Consider the following 22,448-nt stretch of genomic DNA (forward strand, 5'->3'; position numbering starts at 1 on the left):
CACAAGGCCTTTTCTCTGTGTACACATCCCTGACGTCTCTTCCTATTTTTATAAAAGACACTGATCAGGAACTTCCCTCGTGGTCCAGTGGCTAAGATTCCGCTCTACCAATGCAGGGGGCCCAGGTTTGATCCCTGGTCAGGGAACTAGATCCTGCATGCTGCAATGAAAAATCCTTCAACTAAAACACCCTGCATGCCTCGACCTTGCAAAGGTCCCATGTATTGCAACTCCAGCCAAATAAATAAATATTTAAAAATAAAAAAAAGTAAAGGACATGATCTTACTGAATTACAGGCCCACCCTCATGATCCTAATTACCTCTTTAAAGGTTCTGTCTACAAATATAATTGCATGTGGTGATGGGGCTTCCACGTGAATTTTGTTCACAACACCCTCCCTCCTCTCCCCCACCCCCCCAGGAACACCACGAAGTTTTGACGCCCAAAGAATCCAGCCTCTGTCCCTCAGTGACCTTCCCCAGTGACACCTTTCTGTGACTGCATCTCCTTCCCATACAGTCCTTGTCACCCCTGACCGGGCATTGGGAGACTTCCCTTCACGTGAGGATGCTCACCCCAGAATCCAGTCTTGCCCCCACCATTCCTCAGGCTGTCACCCTGGCTGACTCCAGCGAATGGAAGACCCAGCAGCAGAGCTCACATCTTTACAACCAGGTCGACCCATTGATGCTCCCTCCCCACTGGTCTCAATTTGAAGATCCTTCGTGGTTCCACACAGCTCACTCTGGAGGCCCTCAACCTGGGGTATGTCCTAAAGTCCACTTTCTCTTCTTCAGCATCAGGTAGCTTAGCTCTTCTTGAGAAAATCTAAGCATCTTTATTTATTCATTTTTAATTAATTTTTATTGGAGCATGGTTGATTTACACTTTTGTGTTCGTTTCTGCTGTACAACAAAGTGAATCAGTTATAGAGATACATATATCGACTCTTTTTTAGATTCAGTTCCCATATAGGTTAGAACAGAGTATTGAGTAGAATTCCCTGTGCTATACAGCAGGTTCTTATTAGTTATCTATTTTATATGTTTGCTGTTGTTCAGGTGCTAAGTCATGTTCGACTCTTTGCAACCCCATGGACTATCGTACACCAGGCTCCCCTGTCTTGGGAGGCTTCACTGTCTCCCAGAGTTTGCTCAAATTCATGTACATTGAGTAGATGATGCCATATACATATTATATGTAGTAGGCCCAACCCCATGTCCAAGGAGCTGTGGCTGCGCAGGTGCAGGAGGACCTAGAGGATCTATCCCACGTTGAAGGTCAGGAAGGGCGGTGGTGAGGAGATACCCCTCATCCAAGGTAAGGAGCAATGGCTGTGCTTTGCTGGAGCAGCCGTGAAGAGATACATTTCATGCAAAGATGGGCTCGTTAAAGGACAGAAATGGTATGGACGTAACAGAAGCAGAAGATATTAAGAAAAGGTGGCAAGAATACACAGAAGAACTGTACAAAGAAGATCTTACGACCCAGATGATCACAATGGTGTGATCACTGACCTAGAACAAGACATCCTGGAATGTAAAGTCAAGTGGGCCTTAGAAAGCATCACTATGAACAAAGCTAGTGGAGGTGATAGAATTCCAGTTGAGCTATTCCAAATCCTGAAAGATGATACTGTGAAAGTGCTGCACTCAATACGCCAGCACATTTGGAAAATTCCGAGGTGGCCACAGGACTGGAAAAGGTCCATTTTCATTCCAATCCCAAAGAAAGGCAATGACAAAGAATGCTCAAACTACCGCACAATTGCACTCATCTCACATGCTAGTAAAGTAACGCTCAGAATTCTCCAAGCCAGGCTTCAGCAATATGTGAACCGTGAACTTCCTGATGTTCAAGCTGGTTTTAGAAAAGGCAGAGGAACCAGAGATCAAATTGCCAACATCCACTGGATCATGGAAAAAGCAAGAGAGTTCCAGAAAAACATCTATTTCTGCTTTATTGACTATGCCAAAGCCTTTGACTATGTGAATCACAATAAACTCTGGAAAATTCTGAAAGAGATGGGAATACCAGACCACCTGATCTGCCTCTTGAGAAATCTGTATGCAGGTCAGGAAGCAACAGTTAGAACTGGATATGGAATAACAGACTGGTTCCAAATAGGAAAAGGAGTACATCAAGGCTGTATATTGTCACCCTGCTTATTTAACTTCTATGCAGAGTACATCATGAGAAACGCTGGACTGGAAGAAACACAAGCTGGAATTAAGATTGCCGGGAGAAATATCAATAACCTCAGATATGCAGAAGACACCACCCTTATGGCAGGAAGTGAAGAGGAACTCAAAAGCCTCTTGATGAAAGTGAAAGTGGAGAGTGAAAAAGTTGGGTTAAAGCTCAACATTCAGAAAACGAAGATCATGGCATCCGGTCCCATACTTCATGGCAAATAGATGGGGAAACAGTGCAAACAGTGTCAGACTTTATTTTTCTGGGCTCCAAAATCACTGCAGATGGTGACTGCAGCCATGAAATTGAAAGACGCTTACTCCTTGGAAGGAAAGTTATGACCAACCTAGACAGCATATTCAAAAGCAGAGACATTACTTTGCCAACAAAGGTTCGTCTAGTCAAGGCTATGGTTTTTCCTGTGGTCATGTATGGATGTGAGAGTTGGACTGTGAAGAAGGCTGAGTGCCGAAGAATTGATGCTTTTGAACTGTGGTGTTGGAGAAGACTCTTGAGAGTCCCTTGGACTGCAAGGAGATCCAACCAGTCCATTCTGAAGGAGATCAGTCCTGGGATTTCTTTGGAAGGAATGATGCTAAAGCTGAAACTCCAGTACTTTGGCCACCTCATGCAAAGAGTTGACTCATTGGAAAAGACTCTGATGCTGGGAGGGACTAGGGGCAGGAGGAGAAGGGGACGACAGAGGATGAGATGGCTGTATGGCATCACTGACTTGATGGACGTGAGTCTGAGTGAACTCCAGGAGTTGGTGATGAACAGGGAGGCCTGGTGTGCTGTGATTCATGGGGTCACAAAGAGTTGGACACAACTGAGTGACTGATCTGATCTGATCTGAATGCATATATGTCAATCCAATCTTCCAGTTTATCCTCCCTAAACATCCTTAGTACAGCAATCAACCCATAGTCTGCAACCTCGTTTAAGCATCATTGGAATTTCATTTTACCCTCCTCTTGGTCTGCTTTCTCACCGTAGTTCTTACAAACCTAAGCTTCCAAATAATAATATACTGACAATGTGTGAGTCACTGCTCAAAGCACATTTAATTCTCCTAACAACCCTGGATGGTAGATACTATTATTGTTACTTCTTGCCTCATTTTATAGATGAGGAAATCAAGGCACAGAGACATTGTAGAACTTGCTCAGGGTCCCTACAGCTACTAAGTACCACAACTAGGATTTCAATGCAGGCATACTGTCCCACGTAAATCCCTCCACCTGAGTGATCCCACTTCTGAGACCTGCTTCTCTCAGTTATTTCCTGTCTTCAAATTCTTTCTTTCATTAGCTTTTCCCAGCTTTGTGATTCCCCAAAGCTTGATTATGTCAACATCTGTTACACTGAGTGAATTCCCCAGAACCCAGATACATCACACAGCCCTGAAAGGTGGCATGCTAATGTATTTATAGTGACACATATAATTTCCAAGGAAACCAAGTGTTCATTTGAGACCAAGCTTAACTCTCATCTCCAGGAGGCCCTTCATTGCTTTGTTGCTTTCCTCCGGCACTTTTCATTTGCCCCTGTGTGCTGCTATTATCTTATTTATTACCATCCTGTGACATCCAACTAGAAGAAAGGTCTATCTACTGAAAACAGCAATGATACCCACTCTTGCTTTTTATGTTTGGCCCAGCATCTTGCACACAGTGATCACACATGACAAATCTTGGTTCTTTCAACATTTTTTTCATCCAACACATATGTATTGAGCTGCTACTGTGAGTCAGACATTGTTCTAGTCGGACACGACTGAGTGATTTCATTTTCATTTTTCACTTTCATGCATTGGAGAAGGTAATGGCAACCCACTCCAGTGTTCTTGTCTGGAGAATCCCAGGGACGGAGGAGCCTGGTGGGCTGCCATCTGTGGGATCGCACAGAGTCGGACACGACTGAAACGACTTAGCAGCAGCAGCAGCAGTGTATAAAACAGACAGTGAATCTGATTGCATGGAGCTAATGTTCTAGCAGAAGATGAGCAACTAGGAAATAAATATATGTCAAGTTATGATATGAACTAAAATGAAAAATAATTCAGAAGATAGCATCAGGGTTTGACAGGGGTTGTGGCATTATTTTTACAGAAGGGGTAAGAGACAGCTTTGCTGTCTAAGGTGACATTTGAGTGAAGACCCGAATGAAGTGAGGGCACAAACAAAGAACTGGCTTTATTAGCATGAATATTTATGAAGTGGTGGTTCAGGTCATCTGATACCACTAACCAGCCATGTCATTTTTTCCCTAATAAAATGTTAAACATTTAGAAAAGCTTAAATAATTTTACATTGAACACCATGTACCACCACCTACATCCTACAGTAAACATTTTGCTTTATAACACATCTGTCTATCTCCTATTCATCCATCAAGTCATCTTTTTATTTTCCCTGATACAATTGACAGTAAATTAAAGACATTTGAATATTTTCCCCTAAATACTTCAGCATACATATCATTAGTTTAATTTTTTTAGTTTATTTTTCCTGCATGTAAAATGAAATGTACAAATCTTAAGTACATGTTTGCTATTGTTTGTTTTTTTTTTTTTTTTTTGCTCCTTGGAAGAAAAGTTATGACTAACCTAGACAGCATATTAAAAAGCAGAGACATTACTTTGCCAACAAAGGTCCGTTTAGTCAAGGCTATGGTTTTTCCAGTGGTCATGTATGGATGTGAGAGTTGGACTATAAAGAAAGCTGAGTGCTGAAGAATTGATGCTTTTGAACTGTGGTGTTGGAGAAGACTCTTGAGAGTCCCTTGGACTGCAAGGAGATCCAACCAGTCCATCCTAAAGGGAATCAGTCCTGAATATTCATTGGAAGGACTGATGCTAAAGCTGAAACTCCTATACTTTGGCCACCTGATGCGAAAAACTGACATTTGAAAAGACCCTGATGCCGGGAAAGACTGAGGGCAGGGGGAGAAGGGGACGACAGAGGATAAGATGGTTGGATGGCATCACCGACTCAATGGACATGAGTTTGAGCAGGCTCCGGGAGTTGTCAATGGACAGAGAGGCCTGGCTGCTGCAGTCCATGGGGTCACAAAGAGTTGGACATGACTGAGTGACTGGACTGAACTGAACTTTTTAAAGAAAGGAAACTTTGTTGTTAAGCCTTTTGGATTTTTAAAAATATTTATTTATTTGATCCAATTTGGTCTTAGCTGGGGCACATGGGATCTTTGATCTTTGCTTCTGCATGCTGGACCTCTAGTTGCGGCAGGTGGATCTAGTTCCCTGACCAGGGATCGAACCTGGTCTCCCTGCATGGGGAGCATGGAGTCTTAGCCACTAGACCGTCAGGGAAGTCCCATACATTTGCTGACTTCTGACAGATGCATACACTTGTATAATCCAAATTCTGTTCAAGCTGTAGAACATTACCTTGACTGCAGAAAGTCCCCTCATGTCCTCATGTCTCACTCCATTAATCCCTGGGCCCAACTGGCAATCACTGTTTTACTTTTTACCACCATGGATTTTGCCTGTTCTAGAACTTCATATAAATGAAATTATACAATATACGTTCTTTTGGAGTGAGGCTTTTTTCACTCATAATGTTTCTGAGGTTCATTCCTGTTGTTGCATGTATCAGTAACTTTACTTCATTTAAAACTTCATTTAAAACTTTACTTCATTAAAACTTCATTGAGAGTCCAGTGGCTCTCAATCAAGGGCAGTTTTGCCCTTCCAAGGACAGTTAGCATTATCTGGAGATTTTTTTTTCTTTTGACTGTGCTGTGTGGCTGGTGGGATCTTAGTTCCCTGGCCAGGGATTGAACTGGGGTCCCAGCAGAGTACGCGCAAAGTCCTAATCAGTGGACATCCAGGGAATTCCCTGGGGACATTTTTCGTTGTCACATGACTGGGTTGTTACTGGCAATGATTAGAGGCCAAGGACGCTGCTGAATGTTGGGTCCAGTGAGGAGAGCTCCCTCCCTCTACCTGACTACAAAGTATTATCCAGGTCCAGAAGTGGAGAAACCCTGCTCTGCATGTGTGCTCAGCCACTTCAGTCGTGTCTGACTCTTTGTGACCCCATGTACTGTAGCCCACCAGACTGCTCTGTCCATGGGATTCTCCAGGCAAGAATACTGCTGTGGGTTGCCATTTCCTCCTCCAAGGGATATTCCCCGGAGGATCTTCAGGAATCAAACCTTTGGCTCCTGCATTGGCAGGTGGAATCTTTACCACTTGAGCCATCTGGTCTAGCCAGATATAAAGCAAAACGGGTATCTTTCCATCCAATCAATATCTTCTGTCAGTTATCATTGATCAACGAAGGTATTACATCTGGATCTTTGCTTAGTGTTAGTCTTCTTGTTTTTGCTTTTTTTACATTTTAAAAAGGACAACATTTTCAGAAAAATAATTTTTCTTTCGTAGTGGAAAATCCATTTGTCAATAGCAGATTCAGGTAGGAGGAATTTTGGGTATGATTCTTTCCTGGCATTCATCAAATCCTATTGCATTCAGATTTCCTGGAAAATCCAGGTGGGGCGCAAACTTCACTGGCCTCTAGGAACCACAAAAGCAAGTGCAAGTTAGAATTTTTTATTTCCTTTCTTTTCCTTTTCTTCTTTCGTCTCTTCCCCTTTTCTTTTCCTTGTTGATATCCCAATGAGCGTGGAGAGTAACTAAAGTGGCCACTTTAGATTGAGAGAAGGTCTAAATGTTTCTTGGTTTCATATTTTTTCCCATTCAGAGCAATATTCCAAGAGCAGAAGGAAGCTGGTTGGGGGGTGGGTAGAAGCAGATGGTACTTTGAAATGTTCTGCTGTACTTTTCAAAAAAAAGTCATTGACTACAATACAGAGAACATGAGATCCTAGAAATGTATTGGAGAGCAGTTACTTTAAGTGTCTTATAAATTTAATGGCTACTGTTTAGATCTACCTGATAGATTTCTTGGTATAGATTCTGCTGTGAGGCTGAATTTCATGTTTCAACAAGAGCTGTGATTAGCATTCACATAGCTCCCAGGCACTTCTGAAAGCGGGGTTAAACACAGAAGGGAACATTTTCCTTAAAATTAGCTGCTGTGAAGTTCTCCTTTTATGAGGTTTTTTATTATCCTCACCCATGTTGGGTTATTATTTGAACTATTTTATCTATGGTCACTAATTATTTTAAACATTAATGAGAAAAATTAATAAAATAATGGATGTAAATGCCATATTTGTAACTTTGGACTTTATTTTCATTGTATTTCTGACTCTCCTTGTGTCATAAATATAATGTAATCTGACTTTTGATAATCAGTTTTTAATTATGTTTTTTTTACTTGAGTATATGGTAAGTTAAATAATATACTTACAAACAAATAACTTAATGATATATAAAATGCCTAGGGAAACAAATCACACTAAAGCCTGTTGTCTAGTAGTATCTGTTATCTAATATTTACACTCACATACTTAAAAAATAACTTCCTAAAAAATATGTTTCTCGGGAATCTTCCTAGACTGTTGGTGGGACTGTAAATTGGTATAGCCACTATGGAGAACAGTATGGAGTTTCTCTAAAAAAGTGAAAATGGAGCTACCGTATGACCCTGCAATCCCACTCCTGGGCATATATCTGGAGAAAAGCATGGTTTGAAAATATATTTGAATGTTCATTGCAGCATTGTTTCACAGTAGCCAAGACATGGCAGCAACCTAAATATTCACGGACAGAGGAATGGATAAAGAAGATGTGGTACATATACACAGTGGAATATTACTCAGCCATTAAAAAGAATGAAATAATGTCATTTGCGGCTACATGGATAGACCTAGAGATTGTCATACCAAGTGAAGTAAGTCAGACAGAGAAAGAGAAATACCATATGATATCCCTTTTATGTGGAGTCTAAAAAAAGAAATGATACAAATGAACTTATTTATTAAACAGAAACAGACTCACAAACTTAGAGAATGAATTTATGGTTGCCTGGGGAAAGGGTGGGGGGAAGAGATAGGGAGTTTGGGATGGAAATGTACACACTGGTACATTTAAAATGGATAACCAACAAGGACCTACTATATAGCACAGGACTTCCCTCATAACTCAGTCATAAAGAATCTGCCTGCATTGCAGGAGACTTGGGTTTGATTCCTGGGTCAGAAGATCCTCTGGAGAAGGAAATGGCAACCTACTCCAGTATCCTCGCCTGCAGAATCCCATGGACAGAAGAGCCTGGCAGGCTACAGTCCCTGGGATCACAAGAGTCAGACAGGACTTAGCCACTAAACCACCACCCATATAGCACAAGAAACTCTGCTCAATGTTATGCAGCAGCTTAGATGGGAGAGGTGTTGGAGGGACAATGGATACATGTATATGTATGGCTGAGTCCCTTTCTGTCCACCTGAAACTATCACGACATTGTTAATCAGCTGTATTCCAATATAATAGAAAGTTTAAAAAGTACGTTTCCTCATAAGTCAAAATTGGTGGTGCCCTTCTCTTTTCATTTTCCAGAGCCTCTTTCCCTGGTAGCCCCTCAAGGAACTTCTAACAGGAACCAAATGTAATCTGTTATTGCTTACCAACAGGTTTTCCTTGTAATTTAGTTAAGGAGTTATTAATCTCCTTAATCCAAATATATATCTTTTGGCACAATTAGCTTCTTACCCAGTGGGGTCCAAGTGATATTTTCCTCACAGGTTCTCTCAAAAATTCCATCCCTGGTCATAAATTCCAGATGAGAACATTGTCTTTCTTCTACACAAGAGTGTTACATTGGTTTGCCAGGGCTGCTGTAACAGAGTATCACAAATAGTTCGCTCAAATAACTGAATTTCATTGTCTCACAGTGCTGGAGGGTGGAAGGCTGAAATTAAGGTGTCAGCAGATTGGCTTCTTCTGAGGCTGTGAGAGCAGAATCTGTTCTAGACTTTTCTCCTTGACTTGTAGATAGCCATCTTCATGTCCATGTGGCATTCTGTCTGTAAGTGTGCTGCTGCTGCTGCTAAGTCGCTTCAGTCATGTCCGACTCTGTGTGACCCCATAGACGGCAGCCCACCAGGCTCCCCCGTCCCTGGGATTCTCCAGGCAAGAACACTGGAGTGGGTTGCCACTTCCTTCAATGTATGAAAGTGAAAAGTGAAAGTGAAGTCGCTCAGTCGTGTCCGACTCTTAGTGACCCCACGGACTGCAGCCTACCAGGGTCCTCCATCCATGGGATTTTCCAGTCAAGAGTACTGGAGTGGGGTGCCATTGATGATTCCAAATTTTCCCCTTTTATAAGGACACCAATCCTAATGGATTAGGGCCCCACCTAGTGGCATCATTTTAACTTGATGACCTTTGTAAAGACTCTGACTCCAAATAAGGTGACATTCTGGAACTTCCTTGGTGGTCCAGTGGATAACAATCCACCTGCCAATGTAGGGGGCACTGGTTCCATCTCTGGTCCAGGAAGATTCCAAATGCTGTGGAGCAACTAAGCCTGTGAGTGACAACTACTGAGCCTGTGTACTGCAGCTACTGAAGCCCAAGCACCCAGAGCCCGTGCTCCACAATGAGAGAAGCCACTGCAATGAGAAGCCCAAGCTCCGCAACCAGAGAGTAGCTCCGGCTCACCACAGCTAGACAAACCCTGAGCAGCAACAAAGACCCAGGATAGCCCAAAGTAAATAAACAAGTAAAATTATAAAAAGTCTTTGTCTAACAGTTTTATTTATGTGTAACTGCTGCTGCTAAGTCGCTTCAGTCATGTCCGACTCTGTGCGACCCCATAGACGGCAGCCCACCAGGCTCCCCCGTCCCTGGGATTCTCCAGGCAAGAACACTGGAGTGGGTTGCCATGCACATAATAAACAGTGCATGTTTTGAGTGTGTACATTTGGTAAGTTTTGACAAGTGGTACACCTGTGAAACTACCAACAGAATCAAGATAAGGAATGTAATCAAGATAATGAATGTATTCGTACAATGAGTATAATGAATATACCTCTCCACCAAGACTCCCCAAGTCCCCTTTGTCATTTCTCCTTGTTCTTCACCAACTCCTCTATGCCCAAGGCAACCCACTGATCTGCTTTCTGTTATTCCACATTAGTATGCATTTCTTATGATTTTATTAGGTTGGTGCAAAAGTAATTGCGGTTTTTGCATTGTTGAAATTTGCCCGCAGGAGGGCATGGCAACCCACTCCAGTATTCTTATCTGGAGAATCCCTATGGACAGAGCAGCCTGGCAGGCTATAGTCCATGGGATCGAAGAGTCAGACACAACTGAGTGACTATGCACAGCACGGCACTGGAATACGTTCTTAAATAAATGTGCTTATGTTATACATCATGTACATTATTTTAATGTTCATTTCTTGCTTTATTTATTTATTTTTTTTTGCTAATCACTGATTACTTGCTGTGCATTTTATATTTGTTTTAAACTAGGGAAATGATGTTAGACAAAAAGCAAATTTAAGCAATTTTCTTTTTTGAGTTCAAAATGGGTTGTAAAGCAGTGGAGACAGCTCACAGCATCAACAATTCATTTAGCCCAGGTGAACATACAGTGCAGTGGTGGTTCAAGAAGTTTTGCAAAGGAGACAAGAGCCTTGAAGATGAAGGCTCAGTGGCCAGTCTTCAGAAGTTGACAACACCAATTGAGAGGATTATCGAAACTGATCCTCTTACAACTACACAAGAAGTTGCCCAAGAACTCAGTGTTGACCATTTTATGGTTATTCAGCATTTGAAGCAAATTGAAAGGGTGAAAAAGCTCGATACGTGGGTGCCTTATGAGCTGACTGCAAATCAAAAAAATCATCATTTTGAAGTTTCTTCTCTTATTCTACACAAAAACAACAAACCATTTCTCAGATTCTCATCATTTCATGTGCAATGGAAAGCGGATTTTATATGACAACTGGTGATGACCAGCTCAGTAGTTGGACAGAGAAGAAACTCCAAAACACTTCCCAAAGCCAAAGTGTTAGTTGCTCAGTCCTGTCCAACTCTGCGACCCCATGGACAGTAACTCACCAGGCTCCTCTGTCCATGGAATTCTCCAGGCAAGAATACTGGAGTGGGTAGCCATTCCCTTCTCCAGGGGATCTTCCTGACCCAGGCATCGAACCTGGGTCTCTTGCATTGCAGGCAGATTCTTTATCATCTGAGCCACCAGGGAAACCCTTTACAAAGCCAAACTTGTACCAAAAAAAAGGTCACGGTCATTGTGTGGTGGTCTATTGCCCATCTGATCCACTACTGCTTTCTGAATCTGTTGAAATCATTATATCCGAGACACATGCTCAGCAAATTGATGAGATGCACCCAAAACTGCAATGCTTGCAGCCGGCACTGGTCAACAGAAAGGGCCCAATTCTCTGCAACAATGCCTGACTGCACATTGCACAACCAAGGCTTCAAAAACTGAACAAACTGGGCTACAAAGTTTTGCCTCATCTGCCATATTCATCTGCCCTCTCCCCACCTCTCACTTCTTCAAGCATCTTGACAAATGTTTGCAGTGAAGACAATTCCACAACTAGCAAGAGGCAGAAAAAAATGCTTTCCAAGAGTTTGTCGAATCCCAAAGCATAGACTTTTATGCTACAGGAATAAACAAACTTATTTCTCATTGGCAAAAATGTGTTGATTGCAATGGTTTCTATAAAGATGTGTTTGAGCCTAGTTACAATGATTTAAAATTCATGGTCAAAAACCACAATTACATTTGCACCAACCTAATGTATGAATTGAATTGTAAGAACCTAGTCTTTTAGTTTGGTTATCCATTCACCTGTAGATGGACATTTAGGTCATATCCAGATTTTGGCTATCATAATGAACTTTAGTTAACAGCTATGAACATTTGTGTATAAGTCTTTCTTTCTTTTTTTTTTTTTTTTTTTTTGATTTTTTAAAAAATTTTATTTTATTTTTAAACTTTACATAATTGTATTAGTTTTGCCAAATATCAAAATGAATCCGCCACAGGTATACATGTGTTCCCCATCCTGAACCCTCCCCCCTCCTCCCTCCCCATACCATCCCTCTGGGTCGTCCCAGTGCAATAGCCCCAAGCATCCAGTATCGTGCATCGAACCTGGACTGGCATTTCTTTTGGTAAAATGCCAAGGACTGAAGTGTCTGGATTACAGAATAGGTGTACATTTAACCACCTCAGAAACTACCAAAATGTTTTCCAACGTGGCTATATCACTTTATATTGCCACCAACAGTCCAGGTCATTCACAGCCTCCCCAACACTTGAGATGTTGTTCTTTTACATTTAGTCATTCTAGTAGATTTGAGATAGTAACTCATGGGGGGTTTAAGTTGTATTTCCCTGATAAATAATGTAGACTGTCTTTTCATGTAACTTTTGGTCATTAATTTAGAAGAGCTTATTGTTGAACAAAATTTCTTAGACAGATTTGATCATGATTTTACCTACAATTATTAATTTTCTAGGGTCAAGGGAACCAGTAAAGTTCAAAGGGAAGAAAGACAGAGGCAATGAAAATCAAGGTATTAACTAGCTGGGAGAAAGAATGATTACATAAGTAGCTAATGTTTTTCAGAGTAGGAAATATTATAGTTTCGTTTCATATCACGACTCTATCAGTGGTTACAAAAAAAGTCTGTGTGGGCTGGGTCCCAGGTGCCAGGTGTCCTGTCTACCCAACAGGAAAGAACTGCCGTCCAGAAGCAGATGATGCAGATATGTCTATGGTGCTCATCACTGGAATAACAAAATTTCTTCCCCCAGCTGAGGTGCTCATTAGTCCCCTCAACCTGAAAGGGTGACATGGGGTCAGGCAGAGAGCAGAAGCGGGAATGCAGCTGAACTTTAAACAGTCCATTGCCTGTCATGATGCTTTTCAGGATCCAAACAAAGATGCAGAACACACAGTTCTTTTACTTTCCAGTCTGGAGACTATATTTCCCAAGAGTGGGCTCTTTTCTAACTCAGAAATGGATTGTCTGAGAAGACACACATGCTGACAAAGCAAGAGACTTTCCTGGGAAGGGGCGCCTGGGCAGAGAGCCAGCAGGAGGACTGCTCTGCCTTGCGGCTTTAGTCTCTGGTTTTATGGTAGTTGGGTTAGTTTCCAGGTTGTCTCTGGTCAATCTTTCTGACTCAGGGTCCTTCCTGGTGATGCATATAGTTCAACCAAGATTGATTCCAGTGAGAGGAGTCTGGGAGGTTGGTAGGACATACAGACTGACATCTCTCTCCTTTAGACCTCTGCTGAATTCTCTCGGTTGGTGGTAACTTGTTAATTCCACATTCCTTACCAGGACCTCCTGTTTTGGATAACTCATGCAAGTGGTTACTATTGGTCCTGGCCAGGGCAGGTGGTTTCAAGTCGGTGGTTCCCCTAACAATACTATTAAAGAGCATAGGGGACAATATAATTGTTCTAACTAATAAAGTGAGGAGAGTTAAGTTTCTACGGACTGTGTGAGAAAGGGGATCTCTGAAAAGAGGATGGTGTTGGAGGAATGGGGGCAGTTGAATAACATGATGAAGTCGTGAAAAACAGTTTAAGAACGGGCTTCATCTAATTTTTAGGATTTGGAATTGCTATCTCACGAATACCTCTGTCGACCTCAAATGTCAGTAAATTCTGTTATATGCGTGAATGCCTCATTTTGACTCTGTGTGAGCGTATGAGTCTATGTGTGGTTAACCAAGGACAAGAAGTTGGATCTGACATCTAGGCTGGCACACAGGAGGTGACAGATCTCTGAGTTTCAGGAGTCCTCTGGGAGCACAAAGCCAGAATTGCTCAGGGAAACATAAACTCTGGGGAATTTGCAGAAACCCTTGTTATTGTTGTTTAGTCGTTCAGTCGTGTCCAACTCTTTGCAACCCCATGGACTGAAGCACACCAGGCTTCCCTGTCCTTCACTATCTCGTGGAGCTTGCTCAAATTCATGTCCATTGAGTCGGCAATGCCATCCAACCATTTCATCCTTGGTTGCCCCCTTCTCCTACCTTCAATCTTTCCCAGCATCAGGGTCTTTTCCAATGATTTGGCTCTTCGCATCAGTTCAGTTCAGTTCAGTTCAGTCCCTCAGTCGTGTCCAACTCTTTTCGACCCCATGAATCGCAGCACGCCAGGCCTCCCTGTCCATCACCAACTCCCGGAGTTCACTCAGACTCACGTCCATTGAGTCAGTGATGCCATCCAGCCATCTCATCCTCTGTTCTCCCCTTCTCCTCCTGCCCCCAATCCCTCCCAGCATCAGAGTCTTTTCCAATGAGGTGGCCAAAGTACTGGAGTTTCAGCTTTAGCATCATTCCCTCCAAAGAAATACCAGGGCTGATCTCCTTCAGAATGGACTGGTTGGATCTCCTTGCAGTCCAAGGGACTCTCAAGAGTCTTTTCCAACACCACAGTTCAAAAGCATCAATTCTTCGGCGCTCAGCCTTCTTCACAGTCCAACTCTCACGTCCATACATGACCACTGGAAAGGTAGCCAAATCATTACAGCTTCAGCATCAGTCCTTCTGATGAATATTCAGGATTGATTTCCTTTAGGATTGACTGGTTGGATCTCCTTGGAGAGTCTCCAAGGGACTCTCAAGTGTCTTCTCCAACACCATAGTTTGAAAGCATTCATTCTTCAGGGCTCAGCCAACTCTCATATCCATACATGATAACTGGAAAAAAAAAAAAAAAACATGGCTTGACTATATGGACCTTTGTCAGCAAAGTAATGTCTGCTTTTTAATATGCTGTCTAGGTTTGTCATAGCTTTTATTCCAAGGAAACCCTTGGAGACCATTAAAAGTTCTAATCTGTTGTATATTAGACCTCTCACAAGTGTGGGCAAGTAGATTCATCTAATTTAGCTTAAATTTTCAAAAACAGAATGACATTTACAAGAATTCAGCCAACAAGAAGCTGTCACAACTCAGTCAATGAAAAGTCACTAAACTTTGAACTCTCAGTGCTTCCAAGTTTGTTTTCCATAGCCCCCCAACTTCCTTCCTCCTCTTTAAAACCGCCCCTCTCTCCTTGCTGCAGGGAACTTACATGTGGCTCGCCATGGTTGCAGACCCTGAATTGTGATTCTTTGTTGATCCTGAATAACAGGTTTTTTTTGTTTTTTTTTTTTTTGCTAGAGATATAATAGGTTGTCTATTTGTTTTAGGTGAACAGGTGTTACGAGTAATGGACTATTTATCCGTACAGTTAGTGTTAGTCGCTATAGTCATGTCCAACTCTTTGTGATCCATGAACTGTATAGCCTACCAAGCTACTCTCTCCATGCGATTTCCTGGCAAGAATACTGGAGTGGGTTGCCATTCCCTTCTCCAGGGGACCTTCTTGACACAGGGGTCAAACCCAGGTCTCTTGCATTGCAGGTGGATCCTTTATTGTCTGAGCCACTAGGGAAGCAACTCTACAGCAACCTCTACACTAAAGAGACCTAATATAAAAAGATGATAAATTGGTGTAATTGAGAGTGGGAAATGATGATGTGGGAAACAGGAAAATATTTTCAGAGTCAAGAAGAGCACTGCAGACTAGGATGGAAAATGACCATTTTCCTAGACCCAGGGCTCCGAGTCTTCATGATAAGGACTTGGAAGTTGGTTTCAGAAAGAGCTGCATTTCAGGAAGATGAAAATTAGGGTCTTTCCCACACTTTGGGGACCTGAGGTTGATAGATGCCCATCCAGTGTTCTTCATCTTACGAACTGACCCAAAAAATTGCATGAGGATTTGACATCACCCTCCAAAGCAGAAAAATTAAAAAAAACACAGCTGAATTTAAGAACACTCATTACTAGATGCTTTGCTTATGAATACACTCCCAAGGCAGGAAAAAGCACACAGAACAAGCATCCAGATGAAAAAGCATATGGGTGCATACTGTGAATCAGTGTTTGTCCTCATGAGTATTGTGTGTGTGCGTGTGTGTGTGTGTGTGTGTGTGTGTGTGTGTGTGAAAGAGATCTATTTACTATTGATAGTGACCTGTTGGAAGGTCTGGAAGGACTGAAAGTAGAATCTGTGTCTAACACTGGCATAGAGACCACAAAGGGGACCAGACTTGAAGCAACCAAGCCCTCAACTGATGATTCTATGGGGCTGAGAGTTGCAAAGTATATTTTGGCTTATGCTGCCTGTCCACATGGGAAGACTTGAGTCCAGGGTGAAAATATATGGACCATGACTTAACCATATTTGTATCCATGAGATGGAGAATGTTGTATGAAATCCATTTGCCAAACCTCAAATGGTCCGTCAGGCAGTTTAAAATGCCCAGGAACTATACAAACAGGCTTCCTTTGGTCGTACTTTGAACAAATGGAATAAGTGAAGTAGGCACTTTTTGTGGCCTTGCTGATGTTTCCCCACTGATACTGATCCATGAATGCTACAATTTTTTCAGTAGACCAATGGTTTAAACCATGTACAGTGGAGAGGAGTGGGAATTTTAGAATCTCCAGTAGGACCAGGTTGTTATTTGGTACAAACCAGAGTTTCTTTTTTTTTTTACAAGCCAACAGTTGCTAAATTTTCAATCTTGTTTTCCCTTTTCTGAGGCCAGTTGTCACACTTTTCTAACAAGTTTTCCTAAATTATCATTTAGGGAAGTATCTGTTAGGACAATGGCAGAGACTTGGCTGCTATTGGTTTCTTTAAGAGCAGCATTTTAAAAATCTACTTATTTATTTTGCTGTACAGGGTCTTGGTTGTGACACACTGGGTCTTGGATATTCATTGCAGCATGTGGGATCTAGTTCCCTGACCAGGGATGGAACCCAGGCCCCCTGCATTGGGAGTGCAGAGTCTTAGCCACTGGACCACAGTTCAGTTCGGTTCAGTTCAGTCGCTCAGTGTCCGACTCTTTGAGACCCCATGAATCGCGGCACACCAGGCCTCCCTGTCCATCACCAACTCCCGGAGTTCACTCAGACTCACGTCCATCGAGTCAGTGATGCCATACAGCCATCTCATCCTCTGTCGTCCCCTTCTCCTCCTGCCCCCAATCCCTCCCAGCATCAGAGACTTTTCCAATGAGTCAACTCTTCCCATGAGGTGGCCAAAGTACTGGAGTTTCAGCTTCAGCATCATTCCCTCCAAAGAAATCCCAGGGCTGATCTCCTTCAGAATGGACTGGTTGGATCTCCTTGCAGTCCAAGGGACTCTCAAGAGTCTTCTCCAACACCACAGTTCAAAAGCATCAATTCTTTGGTGCTCAGCTTTCTTTATAGTCCAACTCTCACATCCAAACATGACTGCTGGAAAAACCATAGCCTTGACTAGATGGACCTTTGTTGGCAAAGTAATGTCTCTGCTTTTTAATATGCTGTCTAGGTTGGTCATAACTTCCCTTCCAAGGAGTAAGGGTCTTTTAAATTCATTGCTGCAATCACCATCTGCAGTGATTTTGGAGCCCAGAAAAATAAAGTCGGCCACTGTTTCCACCTAAAACAGCAGGTCAAACCGTTATATCCAATAATTCCTGATATAGGGGTCATTTAAAATTCTATTTCCACTGGGAGTAAGGAAGTCACATTACTTTTTTACTTTACATTCCAGAATCATAAGCTATTTCAAAAGCCTATCACTACCAGTTATAAGTGTTGGCAGTTTTGCCCTTGCCCTCATGTAAAAGCATATAATTCAGCATGTTGGGTTGAAGTAGCCATTGCTAAAGATGCTGCCTCAACAATATCAAAAGGAGTAGCAATAGCATATCCAGTGCATCATTGGCCATTGTCACTTTTAAGTAAGAACCACCAGTAAACCATAAGAAGTCAGCATTACCCAGCAGAATTTCCTGCAGATCTTTGCAAGGAGTCAGATGACAGGTCAGTGTTAAGCAGGCATGAGGGACTTGGTCAGTGACAGAGGGAAGAAGAGTAGGCAGGTTAAGGTTGTGACAGTGGAAAGGAGTGATGGAAGAAGCACTTAACAAGAGACTTCATAGGAGGTGAGACATCCGACTGAAAAATACTGAATGTGATGAGAATTCAGGAGGGCTTCTATTGTGCGAGGTACAGAAGTGGTTAAAGAGGATCCCACAGTGATTTTTCTGGTGGCTTTAACCAAAAAGGCAGTGGCTGTAATGGCTCTAAGACAAGGTAGGTATTACCCACAAGGCCCAGGGTCCAGTTGCCGGCTCTAATACCCTATGGTCATTGGTGGCCCCATGTTTGGGGGTGAGTACCCCCAGGGCTTCCCTGGTGGCTCAGATGGTAAAGAATCCACCAGCATTGTGGGAGACCTGGGTTTGATCCCTGGGATGGGGAGATCCGCTAGAGGAGGGCATGGTTACCCACTCCGGTATTCTTGCCTGGAGAATTCCTGTGGACAGAGAAGCCTGGTGGGCTACCGTCCATGGGGTTGCAAAGAGTTGGACATGACTTAGCAACTAGGCACTACTGCTACACCCCAAGGGCATTCCCTTCCTTTTCGTATACAAAAAGGAAAAAAGGAATCAATAATGGGATGTCCAAGGGTGGAGTCATCAAACTCTCCTTTAAGGCCTTGAACTTCCCATGGTTCTCCCCATGAACTTGGGTCTGGGGTTGTTACTGTTGAGTAAAACAGTGGTTTGACCATAGAGAGACATTCAGAATTGATCTTCAGCAATAACCCACTAGCCTGAAAAAAATGTCACAGTTGCTTCTTAGTTTTGGGAAACTCAGGACACCATGAAGCCTAGCTAGATCCAGATGCTGTCCTTGTCCTGATGGCAGATGCCCTAGATAGTGAACCTGGGTTTGGGCAAACTGTAATTTTCCTTGGCAATCTTATATCCCTTTAAGGCTGAATGCTTTAGCAAGTGGGTTCTGGCTTCTTGTGATGAGGCCTGAGTAAAAGAGCAAAGAAACAAATCATCCACTATTGACTGCAACCAAGGAGACCCTCTTGGGAACTTTATATCAAACAGATTAGCTTTTAGGATTTGCAAAAATATAAGAAGGATTCTCAGTAAAACCCTGAAGCATTGCTGTCCAAGTGAACTGTTTTCCTCCCCAGCTGAAGGCAGTGAAGTATTGACGAGCTTCATCAACTGAAATACTAAAGACTACACAGCATAAATCAACCACAGTAGTGGGGACGGATGTTAGTCATGTATGAGAACTAGGGGCAGCTGGGTGTCGATAACAAGGCTGTTTATTGTGGGAGGCCCTAGATAAACTGCCACCCTCACCCGCTAGGTTTTCGCACCAGTAATTACACAGACTAATACAAGGGATCATGAGGTCTTAAGTCTTGTAATCTTCTATTATAGAAAGGAATCCCAGCAAACTCCTACTGTAAGAAGTCTTGCCCTAACAAATAGGGCAGAGGAACTAAGGAGAAAGGGATGTGTATCTCTCAAAGAGCCCAAACAGGGACTTCCTGACAGTCCAGTGGTTAAGACTCTGAACTTCCAATGCAGTTGATGTGGGTTTGATCCCTGGTCTGGGAACTCATTGGAAGGACTAATGCTGAAGGTGAAGCTGAAACTCCAATACTTTGGCCACCTGATGCATTGAGCCAATTCATTAAAAAAGACCCTGATGCTGGGAAAGACTGAAGGCAGGAGAAGAAGGGGATGACAGAGGATGAGATGCTTGAATGGCATCACCGATTCAACACGAGTTTGAGCAAGCTCCGGTGGGTGGTGAAGGACAGGGAAGCCTGGCGTGCTGCAATCATGGGGTTGCAAAGAGTTGGATACAATTGAGTGACTGAACAATAACTGGGAACTAAGATCCCACATGTTGCCTGGCACTGCTGGGGTTGAGGGTGTGGGGGAAGAGCCTAAACAAAAGGGAATAGGTTTGGAACTTCTCGAAGTTCATTATAGAGATCCCCATAATTTGAACAGGGGCTGCTTAATAGTCATGGGATTGAAGAATAAGATTGTGGCTCCGGTGTGAGTTAGGACCAGAAGAGATTCATCCCCAATGTGGAGAAATGTCTCTCCAAGCTAACTTCAAGAGAGGAATGGGAAGAACTTCTACAGTTCGTTCAGGTCTTGTTACTGAGAATCGCGAGGATGTTGAAAAGGCTGATTAGAAAGCTAGGTGACTGAAGTGTTTTGATTTTTAAAAATTTTTAATTTATTTATTACTTGGGCTGCACCAGGTCTCTCTCTCTCTCCTTTAAGAGTTATTCATTTTTGGCTGCTCCGGGTCTTTGTTGCTGCGTGAGGGCTTTCTCTAGTCGAGTGGGGGCTACTCTTCACTGTGGTGCTTGAGCTCCTTATTATGGTGCCTTCCTTTTCAAAATTTGAAACGTTCTGAAGTCTGAAACACAACTGTTCTCAGAGAAGAGATTGTGGATTTGTATTTGCAGACAATTCTTTGCTTTGACATCTGCAAATATCAACATTTATTACTACTTTAGGAATTGAATCTTTATCTCAGTTATACCAAGAAGTCTTTGCTTCTCTCCAATATTCTTTTCAAAATTCTGGTTATCTGCTTCTATAACTACTCAAGGAACGGCTGCTCAAGGTTACAGTATTCTCATGTCTGTGCTACCTCTCTGTTCTAAGTCTAGTCATTATCATTATTTTTTGTGGAGGGGGAGGAGTCATTTCTGTGGGGCCTGTGTTATGACCATTGTTGTTGTTTAGTCGCCAAGTCCTGTCTGTAGTTGCCAAGACACCATGGATTATAACCCATCAGGCTCCCCTGTCCATGGGATTTCTGAGGCAAGATACTGGAGTGGGTTGCCATTTCCTTCTCCAGGGGATCTTACCCAGGGATCGAACCCCAGTCTCCTGGATTGGCAGGCGGATCCTTTACCACAGGTCCTGGATGTGTCCCTGAAATGCCATTAACCCATTCTCTTAGAGCAGGATCTCTAGGAGAGATCCCCCTTCATGTCCATTACAGTAAACATGCCTTCATGTTCACTACGGTGCCAGTTTCCCAAACAGGGCTTCTATTAAATATGCAAATATTGACAATTGTAAGGAAGGAGGATCTGGAGTTTGAGAGAGTCATTTCCTAGGCAGGTTGATAAGGAGTCTAGGGGTCCCCAAGGAGAGAGGGGTCTGGAATTCTCAAGGAGGAAGAAAGGACAAACTTTTTTTTCTTTCTCCACATTCCTTAGGATTATATACCAATAACGTATCCTGCCTAAGGACAGTCTTTGGATTCAACCTTCTGTTATCTTAAAATGTTAATTATGGGAGTAGACCTGGTCTTTACAAGGATGTATCTTGCCTGAGGACAGTGTTATCTTAAAATGTAAATTATGGGAGTAGGTCTGATGAGGACTTTACAACCTCCAGACATTCTTTGGATTATATAACCTCATTCTTAACACTAGCAAGCGGGTACTCTTTCTACCCACTTCTGATGCCTAGGTCAGAAGCTTTCTCTATCTCCTTTATACTTTAATAAAACTCTATTACACAAAAGCTCTGAGCAATCAAGCCTCGTCTCTGGCCCCAGATTGAATTCTTCTCCGGGGGCCAAGAATCCCAGTGTATTCGCGTGATTCAACAACAACCTTTCAAGTTCTGGCTTGAAATAGAGTGTTAGTTCTTCAGAAAAAACATTGCATCATTGTTGACTTTGTTTAGTACTAGAATTCATTAAAAGCATATTTCTAATTAAATCCTTGCCAAGCTGAAGCCATACTGGTTAACTCCACCTACTCTATTTGGTATATTAGTTTAGTTGCTTTGATTAGACAACTTGCTCCATTTTGGCAGGATATTAAGTTATTTTCTGTAATTAAATGGTCATGCAATATTGATTAAAAATACTGTTAGTGCACTGTTAGCACTCTAACTTTTTCTCCATTTTTGAAATAACTTTAGAATGGAAACTTTGATCCAAATATTTACCCACTAAAGATTATTGATGGTCTATGATGTGACAGGCCTTCCCACTGGGAGTCATAAAGGTGAATGAGACACAGTGCCTGCTTTTAAGATACTCATATGCTGATCAGAGCAAGAAATGTTCAAAGTTCATCTGATTGATATTAAAACCGGAATATGTTGTATAAGATACAGAAACCAGTGGGGCAGGGAAGGCGGTACTTGCCTTTTTGGTGTGCCCCATACTGAAATGCAAAAGTAAGAAGTCAAACTGGAGTAACAGGCAAATTGGCCTTGGAATACTGAATGAAGCAGGGCAAAGACTAATAGAGTTTTGCCAAGAAAATGCACTGGTCATAGCAAACACACTCTCCCAACAACACAAGAGAAGACTCTACACATGGACATCACCAGATGGTCAACACTGAAATCAGACTGATTATATTCTTTGCAGCCAAAGATGGAGAAGCTCTATACAGT

Source organism: Bos indicus, chromosome 24, assembly GCF_029378745.1.
Source record: "Bos indicus isolate NIAB-ARS_2022 breed Sahiwal x Tharparkar chromosome 24, NIAB-ARS_B.indTharparkar_mat_pri_1.0, whole genome shotgun sequence".
NCBI classification, from domain to species: domain Eukaryota; kingdom Metazoa; phylum Chordata; class Mammalia; order Artiodactyla; family Bovidae; genus Bos; species Bos indicus.